The 15,088-nt window shown below is 43.6% G+C and overlaps 1 protein-coding gene, 18 non-coding genes and 2 pseudogenes across 19 annotated transcripts in view; all 21 read left to right on the top strand.

Annotated features, from left to right (window-relative positions):
* The window catches only part of LOC110439461 (uncharacterized), a 1,085,403-nt gene that overhangs the window by 818,748 nt on the left and 251,567 nt on the right, over positions 1 to 15,088 (top strand). The window lies entirely within an intron of this gene.
* LOC137495078 (U6 spliceosomal RNA) lies at positions 2,187 to 2,287 on the top strand (annotated as a pseudogene).
* LOC137494894 (U6 spliceosomal RNA) lies at positions 2,711 to 2,817 on the top strand. The gene has a single exon (XR_011014838.1). It is a non-coding gene; the product is annotated as a U6 spliceosomal RNA (small nuclear RNA).
* Positions 3,236 to 3,342, top strand: LOC141382081 (U6 spliceosomal RNA). The gene has a single exon (XR_012403028.1). It is a non-coding gene; the product is annotated as a U6 spliceosomal RNA (small nuclear RNA).
* On the top strand, positions 3,763 to 3,869 carry LOC137495048 (U6 spliceosomal RNA). The gene has a single exon (XR_011014992.1). It is a non-coding gene; the product is annotated as a U6 spliceosomal RNA (small nuclear RNA).
* On the top strand, positions 4,289 to 4,395 carry LOC137494784 (U6 spliceosomal RNA). The gene has a single exon (XR_011014730.2). It is a non-coding gene; the product is annotated as a U6 spliceosomal RNA (small nuclear RNA).
* On the top strand, positions 4,819 to 4,925 carry LOC137494651 (U6 spliceosomal RNA). The gene has a single exon (XR_011014597.2). It is a non-coding gene; the product is annotated as a U6 spliceosomal RNA (small nuclear RNA).
* LOC141382028 (U6 spliceosomal RNA) lies at positions 5,349 to 5,455 on the top strand. The gene has a single exon (XR_012402971.1). It is a non-coding gene; the product is annotated as a U6 spliceosomal RNA (small nuclear RNA).
* Positions 5,876 to 5,979, top strand: LOC137494831 (U6 spliceosomal RNA). Its single transcript, XR_011014775.2, has one exon. It is a non-coding gene; the product is annotated as a U6 spliceosomal RNA (small nuclear RNA).
* LOC137494649 (U6 spliceosomal RNA) lies at positions 6,403 to 6,509 on the top strand. Its single transcript, XR_011014595.2, has one exon. It is a non-coding gene; the product is annotated as a U6 spliceosomal RNA (small nuclear RNA).
* Positions 6,929 to 7,035, top strand: LOC141382072 (U6 spliceosomal RNA). Its single transcript, XR_012403018.1, has one exon. It is a non-coding gene; the product is annotated as a U6 spliceosomal RNA (small nuclear RNA).
* Positions 7,459 to 7,565, top strand: LOC141384228 (U6 spliceosomal RNA). Its single transcript, XR_012405283.1, has one exon. It is a non-coding gene; the product is annotated as a U6 spliceosomal RNA (small nuclear RNA).
* LOC137494646 (U6 spliceosomal RNA) lies at positions 7,989 to 8,095 on the top strand. Its single transcript, XR_011014592.1, has one exon. It is a non-coding gene; the product is annotated as a U6 spliceosomal RNA (small nuclear RNA).
* LOC141384227 (U6 spliceosomal RNA) lies at positions 8,519 to 8,625 on the top strand. Its single transcript, XR_012405282.1, has one exon. It is a non-coding gene; the product is annotated as a U6 spliceosomal RNA (small nuclear RNA).
* LOC137494902 (U6 spliceosomal RNA) lies at positions 9,049 to 9,155 on the top strand. Its single transcript, XR_011014846.1, has one exon. It is a non-coding gene; the product is annotated as a U6 spliceosomal RNA (small nuclear RNA).
* Positions 9,574 to 9,647, top strand: LOC141382087 (U6 spliceosomal RNA; annotated as a pseudogene).
* Positions 12,502 to 12,608, top strand: LOC137489642 (U6 spliceosomal RNA). The gene has a single exon (XR_011009041.2). It is a non-coding gene; the product is annotated as a U6 spliceosomal RNA (small nuclear RNA).
* On the top strand, positions 13,027 to 13,133 carry LOC137489645 (U6 spliceosomal RNA). The gene has a single exon (XR_011009044.2). It is a non-coding gene; the product is annotated as a U6 spliceosomal RNA (small nuclear RNA).
* Positions 13,554 to 13,660, top strand: LOC137489636 (U6 spliceosomal RNA). Its single transcript, XR_011009035.2, has one exon. It is a non-coding gene; the product is annotated as a U6 spliceosomal RNA (small nuclear RNA).
* On the top strand, positions 14,084 to 14,190 carry LOC137489640 (U6 spliceosomal RNA). The gene has a single exon (XR_011009039.2). It is a non-coding gene; the product is annotated as a U6 spliceosomal RNA (small nuclear RNA).
* LOC137489646 (U6 spliceosomal RNA) lies at positions 14,614 to 14,720 on the top strand. Its single transcript, XR_011009045.2, has one exon. It is a non-coding gene; the product is annotated as a U6 spliceosomal RNA (small nuclear RNA).

Below are 15,088 nucleotides of genomic sequence, written 5' to 3'. Positions count from 1 at the left end.
TGCTGCCGTCTCCCAGCATGGGGAGGAGCAGGAGACGCAGGGCTCACCACCGAAGGGGAAAGTGCTGAAGGGAGCCATCCCACAGAACCCGGGGGAGTTGCCGCGATCCACCATGATGCCAGAGCCTGCATCCATCCACGGAAGCGGAGCAGGAGACCAGAGATGCCGCCAGCCAGCCAGGAGAACCGCCGCCGGACGCCAGAAGACAGACGGGTGGATAGATTCCTCCACAGGGCTCTCAGCACGTCATCGCATCTCTCAGCTGGTGGAGGACCGAGTGGCAGCGTGTCTGGAGAACCGAACCCCAATTTTTTTTTTCATTTTCCTCTCTCCCCTTTCCTGGTGTACTCTGTCTTTCCGTTTTTTTCATCTCCTGTTCTCTCGGCCCATCTCATATAGGTCTCGCAGGGGCTGTGGCGCCAACCCCCCCATTGTCTCCGTGAGGAGCTGCCGTCCCTGTTATTAATAAATAATTTTAAACTACGTCGGTTCTCCGCCTCCTTCTTCCAGGCGGCCAAAGGGCCGTGAACTTTATTACAGAGACTTATAGTGAAGTCCAGTGTTGTAATGAGAAACTAAATCATTTGGTGATGAAAGGTTAGTAATTTCAGGAAGAGAGTTAATACTAGCAAAAAAAGGATTTTAAATTAATATGTTTTATGTTACGGAAGGAAATAGTACGGAGAGATTTGGTGGAAGAAAGAGAGAGTGCAAAATTAAATCAGAGGAGAAAATTATCCGTTATAGGGAGTTCCTCAGCAGAGAGGTCAATGGGTGAAACACCAGAGCAGCAGATGAGGTTGAGGGTGTGTCCTTTAGAGTGTGTGGGAACATTGACATGCTGTTGAAGTCCAAAGCTCTCAAGACAGGATATAAAATCACTTGTAAGGGAGTTATTAAAATTATCCACATGAATATTAAAATCTCCTAAAACCATAATATTAGGTGAGAGGGTGGTAATATGTGTTAAAAAGCAGCAAAGTCATTTAGAAATTCATTATTTAGTTTGGGTGGACGATAAATTATGGAAACATTTGTAGGTGTGGATCCAGAAAGTTTTGAAATCATAGATTCGAATGAAGGAATAATGTGAAAATGTTTTTAAAGGAAAATGAGAAAGATTTTCAAGAATGTGTTCTCAAAAATTTCTACATTTGTTTCAGAAACAAAGTGCATAAAAGACCAGTTTCAGAACAATTTTGGAAAAAAATATTTGTGGAAATAGACAAAGAGGGAATCTGGAAGAATTTAAAATGGAAATATTTAGACGCAAAAATTGAAACGTTGGATTATTTCATCAGACATAATGTTATTTTCACTGAAACAAAACTGGCACAAATTGGAAGCAGTGAGAATGCATTATGCAAAATATGTGGACTGGAAAATGAAGGTATTATGCATTTGTTTTTAAAATGTGTTGAATTTAATAAATTTATGGCAAAGTTAAAAGAAAGTATTAAACAAATGATGAAAAGTAAAACTGATTGAGGAGGAGACAGAATGGTATAAAATATTTTTATTTGGTTTTAATTAGGGATGCACCGATATGGATTTTTTGGCTGATACCGATAACCGATAATTCTTCAGACTTGGAGGCCGATAGCCGATATGTATAGGCCGATAATAATAAATATTTTAAATTGTTATATTTTTATACAGCAAACTTCATAAAAGATTGAACTGCTCTTATGAACTGAATAGTCTATACTTGAAGCAAAAAAGATATGATTTCGAAATTGCAAGGTGTCAACATCGGATCGATAACGATAATCTTAAAAATAGCATTTATCGGACAATAACGATATGGGCGCCGATATATCGTGCATCCCTAGTTTTAATGGAAGTAAAACAAGAATTGCCTATTTGTTTCTATCAGTTGCAAGAACTGTAATTTGAGAAAGGAGAAACATTGTTAAAAATAAACATGCTAAAATGGAGTTATGGACAATGTATAAAAGAAACTGGAAAACTATATTAAAACTGTGGAACAATATTTTAGAATGGAAGAAAAAGAGACTGAATTTTACAAAACGTTTATGTTGAATACTCCTTATATTACGTACTCACTAGATGGTTTGAAAATAGATTTGCCAGAATGATTATGCTTGTTGTTTTCCTGTTTTGAAACCAACATAATGTCATAAGGAATGTTTGTAAATGATATTTTTATATGCTTCTGAACTGATGTTTTGAAAAAAAAAAACATATACTTGGATCGATACAGAGAAGATTAGCATGGCCCCTGCGAAAGGATGACACGCAAATCCGTGAAGCGCTCCATATTGCTGTTTTAGTGCGTGGGTAAAAGTACAGAAATGCAAAAAGACAAAAGGCTTTTCACGATTCCAAATGGTGCATGAGGATGGGTTTAGCAAATCGTGGGAGGTGCTGCTGGGTCAACTGGAAAGTCTACATGCATGGTGAAAACGAATGTGGGATGCTTTGATCGTTTGCTTTGTTGTGCAACCAATGCACTTCCAAAGCCCTTGCTTTACTGGGACTTTGCCATAGGCTATCCTGACACTCTAATTTCCCCCTGTCCATAAACTTGGTGACCTACTGCATCAATCAGTGTGCCTAGCATTGACAGGGCCAAAGCTCTGTAGTGCACGGCATACAAGTGGGAACATGGCTCTCCAGGTCCCACCACCTTGGAGGAACATTGCTGGGACTCGAGGCGTACATATGCCCTGAGCCTGACTGCTGATCTGTGCTCGCTACGGTGGCACATATACTAAAATTGGATCGATACAGAGAAGATTAGCATGGCCCCTGCGAAAGGATGACACGCAAATCCGTGAATTGCTCCATATTGCTTTTTTTGTGTGTGGGTAAAAGTACAGAAATGAAAAAAGACAAAAGGCTTTTCACGTTTCCAAATGGTGCATGACGATGGGTTTAGCAAATCGTGGGAGGTGCTGCTGGGTCAACTAGAAAGTCTACATGCATGGTGAAAACGAATGTGGGATGCTTTGATCATTTGTTTTGTTGTGCTAATGCACTTCCAAAGCCCTTGCTTTAGTGGGATTGCCATAGGCTATCGTGACGCTCTAATTTCCCCCCGTCCATAAACTTGGTGACCTACTGCATCAATCAGTGTGCCTAGCACTGACAGGGCCAAAGCTCTGTAGTGCACGGCATACAAGTGGGAACATGGCTCTCCGGTTCCCACCACCCTGGAGGAACATTGCTGGGACTCGAGGCGTAAATATGCCCTGAGCCTGACCACTGGTCTATGCTCGCTACGGTGGCACATATACTAAAATTGTATTGATACAGAGAAAATTAGCATGGCCCCTGCGAAAGGATGACACGCAAATCCGTGAAGTGCTCCATATTGCTGTTTTAGTGCGTGGGTAAAAGTACAGAAATGCAAAAAGACAAAAGGCTTTTCACGATTCCAAATGGTGCATGAGGATGAGTTTAGCAAATCGTGGGAGGTGCTGCTGGGTCAACTGGAAAGTCTACATGCATGGTGAAAACGAATGTGGGATGCTCTGATCGTTTGTTTTGTTGTGCTAATGCACTTCCAAAGCCCTTGCTTTAGTGGGACTTTGCCATAGGCTATCCTGACACTCTAATTTCCCCCTGTCCATAAACTTGGTGACCTACTGCATCAATCAGTGTGCCTAGCACTGACAGGGCCAAAGCTCTGTAGTGCACGGTATATAAGTGGGAACATGGCTCTTCGGGTCCCACCACCTTGAAGGAACATTGCTGGGACTCGAGGCGTACATATGCCCTGAGCCTGACCACTGGTCTGTGCTCGCTACGGTGGCACATATACTAAAATTGGATCGATACAGAGAAGACTAGCATGACCCCTGCGAAAGGATGACACGCTAATCCGTGAATTGCTCCATATTGCTTTTTTTGTGTGTGGGTAAAAGTACAGAAATGAAAAAAGACAAAAGGCTTTTCACGTTTCCAAATGGTGCATGACGATGGGTTTAGCAAATCGTGGGAGGTGCTTCTGGGTCAACTGGAAAGTCTACATGCATGGTGAAAACGAATGTGGGATGCTTTGATCATTTGTTTTGTTGTGCTAATGCACTTCCAAAGCCCTTGCTTTAGTGGGATTGCCATAGGCTATCGTGATACTCTAATTTCCCCCCCGTCCATAAACTTGGTGACCTACTGCATCAATCAGTGTGCCTAGCACTGACAGGGCCAAAGCTCTGTAGTGCACGGCATACAAGTGGGAACATGGCTCTTCGGGTCCCACCACCTTGGAGGAACATTGCTGGGACTCGAGGCGTACATATGCCCTGAGCCTGACCGCTGGTCTGTGCTTGCTACGGTGGCACATATACTAAAATTGGATCGATACAGAGAAGATTAGCATGGCCCCTGCGAAAGGATGACACGCAAATCCGTGAAGCGCTCCATATTGCTGTTTTAGTGCGTGGGTAAAAGTACAGAAATGAAAAAAGACAAAAGGCTTTTCACGATTCCAAATGGTGCATGAGGATGGGTTTAGCAAATCGTGGGAGGTGCTGCTGGGTCAACTGGAAAGTCTACATGCATGGTGAAAACGAATGTGGGATGCTTTGATCGTTTGCTTTGTTGTGCAACCAATGCACTTCCAAAGCCCTTGCTTTACTGGGACTTTGCCATAGGCTATCCTGACACTCTAATTTCCCCCTGTCCATAAACTTGGTGACCTACTGCATCAATCAGTGTGCCTAGCACTGACAGGGCCAAAGCTCTGTAGTGCACGGCATACAAGTGGGAACATGGCTCTCCAGGTCCCACCACCTTGGAGGAACATTGCTGGGACTCGAGGCGTACATATGCCCTGAGCCTGTCCACTCGTCCGTGCTCGCTACGGTGGCACATATACTAAAATTGGATCGATACAGAGAAGATTAGCATGGCCCCTGCGAAAGGATGACACGCAAATCTGTGAAGCGCTCCATATTGCTGTTTTAGTGCGTGGGTAAAAGTACAGAAATGAAAAAAGACAAAAGGCTTTTCACGATTCCAAATGGTGCATGAGGATGGGTTTAGCAAATCGTGGGAGGTGCTGCTGGGTCAACTGGAAAGTCTACATGCATGGTGAAAACGAATGTGGGATGCTTTGATCATTTGTTTTGTTGTGCAACCAATGCACTTCCAAAGCCCTTGCTTTACTGGGACTTTGCCATAGGCTATCCTGACACTCTAATTTCCCCCTGTCCATAAACTTGGTGACCTACTGCATCAATCAGTGTGCCTAGCACTGACAGAGCCAAAGCTCTGTAGTGCACGGCATACAAGTGGGAACATGGCTCTCCAGGTCCCACCACCTTGGAGGAACATTGCTGGGACTCGAGGCGTACATATGCCCTGAGCCTGACTGCTGATCTGTGCTCGCTACGGTGGCACATATACTAAAATTGGATCAATACAGAGAAGATTAGCATGGCCCCTGCGAAAGGATGACACGCAAATCCGTGAAGCGCTCCATATTGCTGTTTTAGTGCGTGGGTAAAAGTACAGAAATGCAAAAAGACAAAAGGCTTTTCACGATTCCAAATGGTGCATGAGGATGGGTTTAGCAAATCGTGGGAGGTGCTGCTGGGTCAACTGGAAAGTCTACATGCATGGTGAAAACGAATGTGGGATGCTTTGATCGTTTGTTTTGTTGTGCTAATGCACTTCCAAAGCCCTTGCTTTAGTGGGACTTTGCCATAGGCTATCCTGACACTCTAATTTCCCCCTGTCCATAAACTTGGTGACCTACTGCATCAATCAGTGTGCCTAGCACTGACAGGGCCAAAGCTCTGTAGTGCACGGCATACAAGTGGGAACATGGCTCTTCGGGTCCCACCACCTTGAAGGAACATTGCTGGGACTCGAGGCGTACATATGCCCTGAGCCTGACCGCTGGTCTGTGCTTGCTACGGTGGCACAACTAAAATTGGATCGATACAGAGAAGATTAGCATGGCCCCTGCGAAAGGATGACACGCAAATCCGTGAAGCGCTCCATATTGCTGTTTTAGTGCGTGGGTAAAAGTACAGAAATGAAAAAAGACAAAAGGCTTTTCACGATTCCAAATGGTGCATGAGGATGGGTTTAGCAAATCGTGGGAGGTGCTGCTGGGTCAACTGGAAATTCTACATGCATGGTGAAAACGAATGTGGGATGCTTTGATCGTTTGCTTTGTTGTGCAACCAATGCACTTCCAAAGCCCTTGCTTTACTGGGACTTTGCCATAGGCTATCCTGACACTCTAATTTCCCCCTGTCCATAAACTTGGTGACCTACTGCATCAATCAGTGTGCCTAGCACTGACAGGGCCAAAGCTCTGTAGTGCACGGCATACAAGTGGGAACATGGCTCTCCAGGTCCCACCACCTTAGAGGAACATTGCTGGGACTCGAGGCGTACATATGCCCTGAGCCTGACTGCTGATCTGTGCTCGCTACGGTGGCACATATACTAAAATTGGATCGATACAGAGAAGATTAGCATGGCCCCTGCGAAAGGATGACACGCAAATCCGTGAATCGCCCCATATTGCTTTTTTTGTGTGTGGGTAAAAGTACAGAAATGAAAAAAGACAAAAGGCTTTTCACGTTTCCAAATGGTGCATGACGATGGGTTTAGCAAATCGTGGGAGGTGCTGCTGGGTCAACTGGAAAGTCTACATGCATGGTGAAAACGAATGTGGGATGCTTTGATCATTTGTTTTGTTGTGCTAATGCACTTCCAAAGCCCTTGCTTTAGTGGGATTGCCATAGGCTATCGTGATACTCTAATTTCCCCCCCGTCCATAAACTTGGTGACCTACTGCATCAATCAGTGTGCCTAGCACTGACAGGGCCAAAGCTCTGTAGTGCACGGCATACAAGTGGGAACATGGCTCTCCGGTTCCCACCACCCTGGAGGAACATTGCTGGGACTCGAGGCGTAAATATGCCCTGAGCCTGACCACTGGTCTGTGCTTGCTACGGTGGCACATATACTAAAATTGGATTGATACAGAGAAGATTAGCATGGCCCCTGCGAAAGGATGACACGCAAATCCGTGAAGTGCTCCATGATGCTGTTTTAGTGCGTGGGTAAAAGTACAGAAATGCAAAAAGACAAAAGACTTTTCACGATTCCAAATGGTGCATGAGGATGAGTTTAGCAAATCGTGGGAGGTGCTGCTGGGTCAACTGGAAAGTCTACATGCATGGTGAAAACGAATGTGGGATGCTTTGATCGTTTGCTTTGTTGTGCAACCAATGCACTTCCAAAGCCCTTGCTTTACTGGGACTTTGCCATAGGCTATCCTGACACTCTAATTTCCCCCTGTCCATAAACTTGGTGACCTACTGCATCAATCAGTGTGCCTAGCACTGACAGGGCCAAAGCTCTGTAGTGCACGGCATACAAGTGGGAACATGACTCTCCAGGTCCCACCACCTTGGAGGAACATTGCTGGGACTCGAGGCGTACATATGCCCTGAGCCTGTCCACTCGTCCGTGCTCGCTACGGTGGCACATATACTAAAATTGGATCGATACAGAGAAGATTAGCATGGCCCCTGCGAAAGGATGACACGCAAATCCGTGAAGCGCTCCATATTGCTGTTTTAGTGCGTGGGTAAAAGTACAGAAATGCAAAAAGACAAAAGGCTTTTCACGATTCCAAATGGTGCATGAGGATGGGTTTAGCAAATCGTGGGAGGTGCTGCTGGGTCAACTGGAAAGTCTACATGCATGGTGAAAACGAATGTGGGATGCTTTGATCGTTTGCTTTGTTGTGCAACCAATGCACTTCCAAAGCCCTTGCTTTACTGGGACTTTGCCATAGGCTATCCTGACACTCTAATTTCCCCCTGTCCATAAACTTGGTGACCTACTGCATCAATCAGTGTGCCTAGCACTGACAGGGCCAAAGCTCTGTAGTGCACGGCATACAAGTGGGAACATGGCTCTCCAGGTCCCACCACCTTGGAGGAACATTGCTGGGACTCGAGGCGTACATATGCCCTGAGCCTGTCCACTCGTCCGTGCTCGCTACGGTGGCACATATACTAAAATTGGATCGATACAGAGAAGATTAGCATGGCCCCTGCGAAAGGATGACACGCAAATCCGTGAAGCGCTCCATATTGCTGTTTTAGTGCGTGGGTAAAAGTACAGAAATGCAAAAAGACAAAAGGCTTTTCACGATTCCAAATGGTGCATGAGGATGGGTTTAGCAAATCGTGGGAGGTGCTGCTGGGTCAACTGGAAAGTCTACATGCATGGTGAAAACGAATGTGGGATGCTTTGATCGTTTGCTTTGTTGTGCAACCAATGCACTTCCAAAGCCCTTGCTTTACTGGGACTTTGCCATAGGCTATCCTGACACTCTAATTTCCCCCTGTCCATAAACTTGGTGACCTACTGCATCAATCAGTGTGCCTAGCACTGACAGGGCCAAAGCTCTGTAGTGCACGGCATACAAGTGGGAACATGGCTCTCCAGGTCCCACCACCTTGGAGGAACATTGCTGGGACTCGAGGCGTACATATGCCCTGAGCCTGTCCACTCGTCCGTGCTCGCTACGGTGGCACATATACTAAAATTGGATCGATACAGAGAAGATTAGCATGGCCCCTGCGAAAGGATGACACGCAAATCCGTGAAGCGCTCCATATTGCTGTTTTAGTGCGTGGGTAAAAGTACAGAAATGCAAAAAGACAAAAGGCTTTTCACGATTCCAAATGGTGCATGAGGATGGGTTTAGCAAATCGTGGGAGGTGCTGCTGGGTCAACTGGAAAGTCTACATGCATGGTGAAAACGAATGTGGGATGCTTTGATCATTTGTTTTGTTGTGCAACCAATGCACTTCCAAAGCCCTTGCTTTACTGGGACTTTGCCATAGGCTATCCTGACACTCTAATTTCCCCCTGTCCATAAACTTGGTGACCTACTGCATCAATCAGTGTGCCTAGCACTGACAGGGCCAAAGCTCTGTAGTGCACGGCATACAAGTGGGAACATGGCTCTCCAGGTCCCACCACCTTGGAGGAACATTGCTGGGACTCAAGGCGTACATATGCCCTGAGCCTGACTGCTGATCTGTGCATGCTACGGTGGCACATATACTAAAATTGGATCGATACAGAGAAGATTAGCATGGCCCCTGCGAAAGGATGACACGCAAATCCGTGAAGCGCTCCATATTGCTTTTTTAGTGCGTGGGTAAAAGTACAGAAATGAAAAAAGACAAAAGGCTTTTCATGTTTCCAAATGGTGCATGACGATGGGTTTAGCAAATCGTGGGAGGTGCTGCTGGGTCAACTGGAAAGTCTACATGCATGGTGACAACGAATGTGGGATGCTTTGATCATATGTTTTGTTGTGCTAATGCACTTCCAAAGCCCTTGCTTTAGTGGGATTGCCATAGGCTATCCTGACACTCTAATTTCCCCCCGTCCATAAACTTGGTGACCTACTGCATCAATCAGTGTGCCTAGCACTGACAGGGCCAAAGCTCTGTAGTGCACGGCATACAAGTGGGAACATGGCTCTCCAGGTCCCACCACCTTGGAGGAACATTGCTGGGACTCGAGGCGTACATATGCCCTGAGCCTGTCCACTCGTCCGTGCTCGCTACGGTGGCACATATACTAAAATTGGATCGATACAGAGAAGATTAGCATGGCCCCTGCGAAAAGGAACCTGATGGATCTTCTCTGTCCCCACCCTGTGGCCCCCAGCAGTCCTCTCGACGTCACATGGCCTTAGACTGCAAGGTAGTGACCCCTGAACCCCACTGGGGTCACCTGAGACCTCGACAGGTGCTCATGCTTGCTGAAATTAATGAAATTACCCAATATGGTAAAAAAATCAAAGGCGGGAACTGGCATAATTAGCCATGTGCTTTCTGGGGTATGACAGGTGCATATTAATTAGCCATGTGCTGTAGACTGCTCTCATTGTATATCATATATTACATAATTTGAAAAAGAAAATCCATTTTAAATGAATTGAGTAACATAATAAGTATTATTTTTAATAAATGTATTACATTATATTCAAATATAATTGTATGTTTATTTGCAACATAACTAAATATAGCTTTATTTGAATTGCATGTGAGTTAGATAAAATGTTTTTATAATTAGGACTTATATTTCACACCTTTTAAGAAATATAATATTTTTTAATAGTTCAATAATAAACATACTGAAATATTGACTTTTAAATGTTTTAGAATTTTGTCAATTATATTGACCGTAATGTTCAGGTAACTTATTTATTAATATTAAATAACACATAATAAAATATTTAAACAACTGATTAAACTATATATAGTACCTAAAATATTAGGTTGTAGGATATAAGAAATATTATATTAAAATACTTTCAAATTTAAATTTCAGGCATTGATATTTAAATAGGTTTTTCATTTTTTTAAAGTTTAATAAATTATTTAAAAATTCAATTAAATATATTTTAAAATATTTCATTTACATCAATGTTTTCAGTTATATTTACATATACACATATTATTTTTTACTGCATTTACATTGAACATTTACTTAAATTTAATTTACAATATAATTTTATACCATTTTTATTTTAACGGTTAGCTAAACTAGAGTTTATAACTTGTTTATGAATAATAAACAGAACCCTAATATTACCATCCTTTAAATTACACAATGATAACATTAAAGCAACCACATGAATATGTACGCAGTGTATTTGTGCAAGTTTTATTTTATCCTTTAACACTTGTTTGCAATAAATGAATAGAAAAAATGATGAATGTAAAGTGTAATATAAATATTGTGTAAAGTTATTCGAGTCAAAACAGATAACCCACTCTTGGGACACTGTAGCTACTGAACAAATCTTTAAAAAAAAAGCTGAAATGTACACAGAGATTAGAAATAAAATAGAAAAATGTTTATTTACACAAAATATATAACCATTTATACTTTTAACATATTAGGGCAGTACAATATAGCGTAAAATTATTTTATTATCACAACAGTTTATGCAATATTTAAAAAAAAAAAAAAAATCACAAACATATGATAAATTATTATTTTATAAACTACCTTCCCAGTAGTTGCTGCTCGGCTATTTGCTAGAGCAGCTCAAAGCATAACCCAGAGCTGTAAATAAACACTAATAGCAGAAGTTAAGAAGAAAAAAGAAAATGACAACAGCCAATCAGAGTCTGAATATCTTGCTTATTTGTTTTAAAGACTAAATGTTTGCACCTTTACAGTGTTTTTAGACTTAGACTTAATTTTTAGAATTAGTTATTTGCATCTGAACAATATCTTTTAACTATTTAATATTATTAAGTAAATGATTTAATAACACAGATAAAATAATGCATTTTTGAATGGAATTGTTATTTTAGAAATAATAGCAATTTCTATGCTGTCATAAATGTTATTTTAGAAATAATAGCAGTTTCTATGCTATCATAAAGCCCTACAACTTGTACATGTATATTTATATTTGTTTTATACAAAACAAACATTTATCTTGCTTAGTTGTTTTAAAGACTAAATGTTTGCACCTTGACAGTGTTATTAGACTTATAATTTTTAGAATTAGAGCTAATTGCATCTGAACAATATCTTTTAACCATTTAATATTATTAAGTAAATGATTTAATAACACAGAAAAAATGCATTTTTCTAGGGAAATGTTATTTTAGAAATAATCGCGTTTTTCTATGCTATCATAAAGCCCTAAAACATATACATCTATATATCTATTTTTTTGTCAAACAAAATAAACATTTACAACAAAGCTTGTCGTCTTTATAGTCTGTTTTGTCTCCTTTTTTAACTTCCTCTTTCCACTGCACCGCTTTATAAATCGCGCTTCCTGGAGGTCCCGCCCAGCGGCCAATCGGAGCGCACGTTCAGTGGAACTTTCTCAAAAGAGCCAACGGCACGCTACATGACATGACCAAATTCGGAAGCACGCTTTGTGGAACTTTGCGTCGACCAATCCCGAGCCAGACGTCGGGCCAATCAGGAAGAAGGGAAAGTGGAACTGTGGAACGGGAAGGGAACCGAAGATTCTCCCGCAAGAGGCGCAAGGATGACACGCAAATCCGTGAAGCGCTCCATATTGCTGTTTTAGTGCGTGGGTAAAAGTACAGAAATGCAAAAAGACAAAAGGCTTTTCACGATTCCAAATGGTGCATGAGGATGGGTTTAGCAAATCGTGGGAGGTGCTGCTGGGTCAACTGGAAAGTCTACATGCATGGTGAAAACGAATGTGGGATGCTTTGATCATTTGTTTTGTTGTGCAACCAATGCACTTCCAAAGCCCTTGCTTTACTGGGACTTTGCCATAGGCTATCCTGACACTCTAATTTCCCCCTGTCCATAAACTTGGTGACCTACTGCATCAATCAGTGTGCCTAGCACTGACAGGGCCAAAGCTCTGTAGTGCACGGCATACAAGTGGGAACATGGCTCTCCAGGTCCCACCACCTTGGAGGAACATTGCTGGGACTCAAGGCGTACATATGCCCTGAGCCTGACTGCTGATCTGTGCTCGCTACGGTGGCACATATACTAAAATTGGATCGATACAGAGAAGATTAGCATGGCCCCTGCGAAAGGATGACACGCAAATCCGTGAAGCGCTCCATATTGCTTTTTTAGTGCGTGGGTAAAAGTACAGAAATGAAAAAAGACAAAAGGCTTTTCACGTTTCCAAATGGTGCATGAGGATGGGTTTAGCAAATCGTGGGAGGTGCTGCTGGGTCAACTGGAAAGTCTACATGCATGGTGACAACGAATGTGGGATGCTTTGATCATATGTTTTGTTGTGCTAATGCACTTCCAAAGCCCTTGCTTTAGTGGGATTGCCATAGGCTATCCTGACACTCTAAATTCCCCCCGTCCATAAACTTGGTGACCTACTGCATCAATCAGTGTGCCTAGCACTGACAGGGCCAAAGCTCTGTAGTGCACGGCATACAAGTGGGAACATGGCTCTCCAGGTCCCACCACCTTGGAGGAACATTGCTGGGACTCGAGGCGTACATATGCCCTGAGCCTGTCCACTCGTCCGTGCTCGCTACGGTGGCACATATACTAAAATTGGATCGATACAGAGAAGATTAGCATGGCCCCTGCGAAAGGATGACACGCAAATCCGTGAAGCGCTCCATATTGCTGTTTTAGTGCGTGGGTAAAAGTACAGAAATGCAAAAAGACAAAAGGCTTTTCACGATTCCAAATGGTGCATGAGGATGGGTTTAGCAAATCGTGGGAGGTGCTGCTGGGTCAACTGGAAAGTCTACATGCATGGTGAAAACGAATGTGGGATGCTTTGATCGTTTGTTTTGTTGTGCTAATGCACTTCCAAAGCCCTTGCTTTAGTGGGACTTTGCCATAGGCTATCCTGACACTCTAATTTCCCCCTGTCCATAAACTTGGTGACCTACTGCATCAATCAGTGTGCCTAGCACTGACAGGGCCAAAGCTCTGTAGTGCACGGCATACAAGTGGGAACATGGCTCTTCGGGTCCCACCACCTTGAAGGAACATTGCTGGGACTCGAGGCGTACATATGCCCTGAGCCTGACCGCTGGTCTGTGCTTGCTACGGTGGCACATATACTAAAATTGGATCGATACAGAGAAGATTAGCATGGCCCCTGCGAAAGGATGACACGCAAATCCGTGAAGCGCTCCATATTGCTGTTTTAGTGCGTGGGTAAAAGTACAGAAATGCAAAAAGACAAAAGGCTTTTCACGATTCCAAATGGTGCATGAGGATGGGTTTAGCAAATCGTGGGAGGTGCTGCTCGGTCAACTGGAAAGTCTACATGCATGGTGAAAACGAATGTGGTATGCTTTGATCATTTGTTTTGTTGTGCAACCAATGCACTTCCAAAGCCCTTGCTTTACTGGGACTTTGCCATAGGCTATCCTGACACTCTAATTTCCCCCTGTCCATAAACTTGGTGACCTACTGCATCAATCAGTGTGCCTAGCACTGACAGGGCCAAAGCTCTGTAGTGCACGGCATACAAGTGGGAACATGGCTCTCCAGGTCCCACCACCTTGGAGGAACATTGCTGGGACTCGAGGCGTACATATGCCCTGAGCCTGACTGCTGATCTGTGCTCGCTACGGTGGCACATATACTAAAATTGGATCGATACAGAGAAGATTAGCATGGCCCCTGCGAAAGGATGACACGCAAATCCGTGAAGCGCTCCATATTGCTGTTTTAGTGCGTGGGTAAAAGTACAGAAATGCAAAAAGACAAAAGGCTTTTCACGATTCCAAATGGTGCATGAGGATGGGTTTAGCAAATCGTGGGAGGTGCTGCTGGGTCAACTGGAAAGTCTACATGCATGGTGAAAACGAATGTGGGATGCTTTGATCGTTTGCTTTGTTGTGCAACCAATGCACTTCCAAAGCCCTTGCTTTACTGAGACTTTGCCATAGGCTATCCTGACACTCTAATTTCCCCCTGTCCATAAACTTGGTGACCTACTGCATCAATCAGTGTGCCTAGCACTGACAGGGCCAAAGCTCTGTAGTGCACGGCATACAAGTGGGAACATGGCTCTCCAGGTCCCACCACCTTGGAGGAACATTGCTGGGACTCGAGGCGTACATATGCCCTGAGCCTGTCCACTCGTCCGTGCTCGCTACGGTGGCACATATACTAAAATTGGATCGATACAGAGAAGATTAGCATGGCCCCTGCGAAAGGATGACACGCAAATCCGTGAAGCGCTCCATATTGCTGTTTTAGTGCGTGGGTAAAAGTACAGAAATGCAAAAAGACAAAAGGCTTTTCACGATTCCAAATGGTGCATGAGGATGGGTTTAGCAAATCGTGGGAGGTGTTGCTGGGTCAACTGGAAAGTGTACATGCATGGTGAAAACGAATGTGGGATGCTTTGATCATTTGTTTTGTTGTGCAACCAATGCACTTCCAAAGCCCTTGCTTTACTGGGACTTTGCCATAGGCTATCCTGACACTCTAATTTCCCCCTGTCCATAAACTTGGTGACCTACTGCATCAATCAGTGTGCCTAGCACTGACAGGGCCAAAGCTCTGTAGTGCACGGCATACAAGTGGGAACATGGCTCTCCAGGTCCCACCACCTTGG

Source organism: Danio rerio, chromosome 4 (assembly GCF_049306965.1).
Source record: "Danio rerio strain Tuebingen ecotype United States chromosome 4, GRCz12tu, whole genome shotgun sequence".
Lineage (NCBI taxonomy): Eukaryota > Metazoa > Chordata > Actinopteri > Cypriniformes > Danionidae > Danio > Danio rerio.
This window is presented reverse-complemented; position numbering and strand designations above follow the sequence as displayed.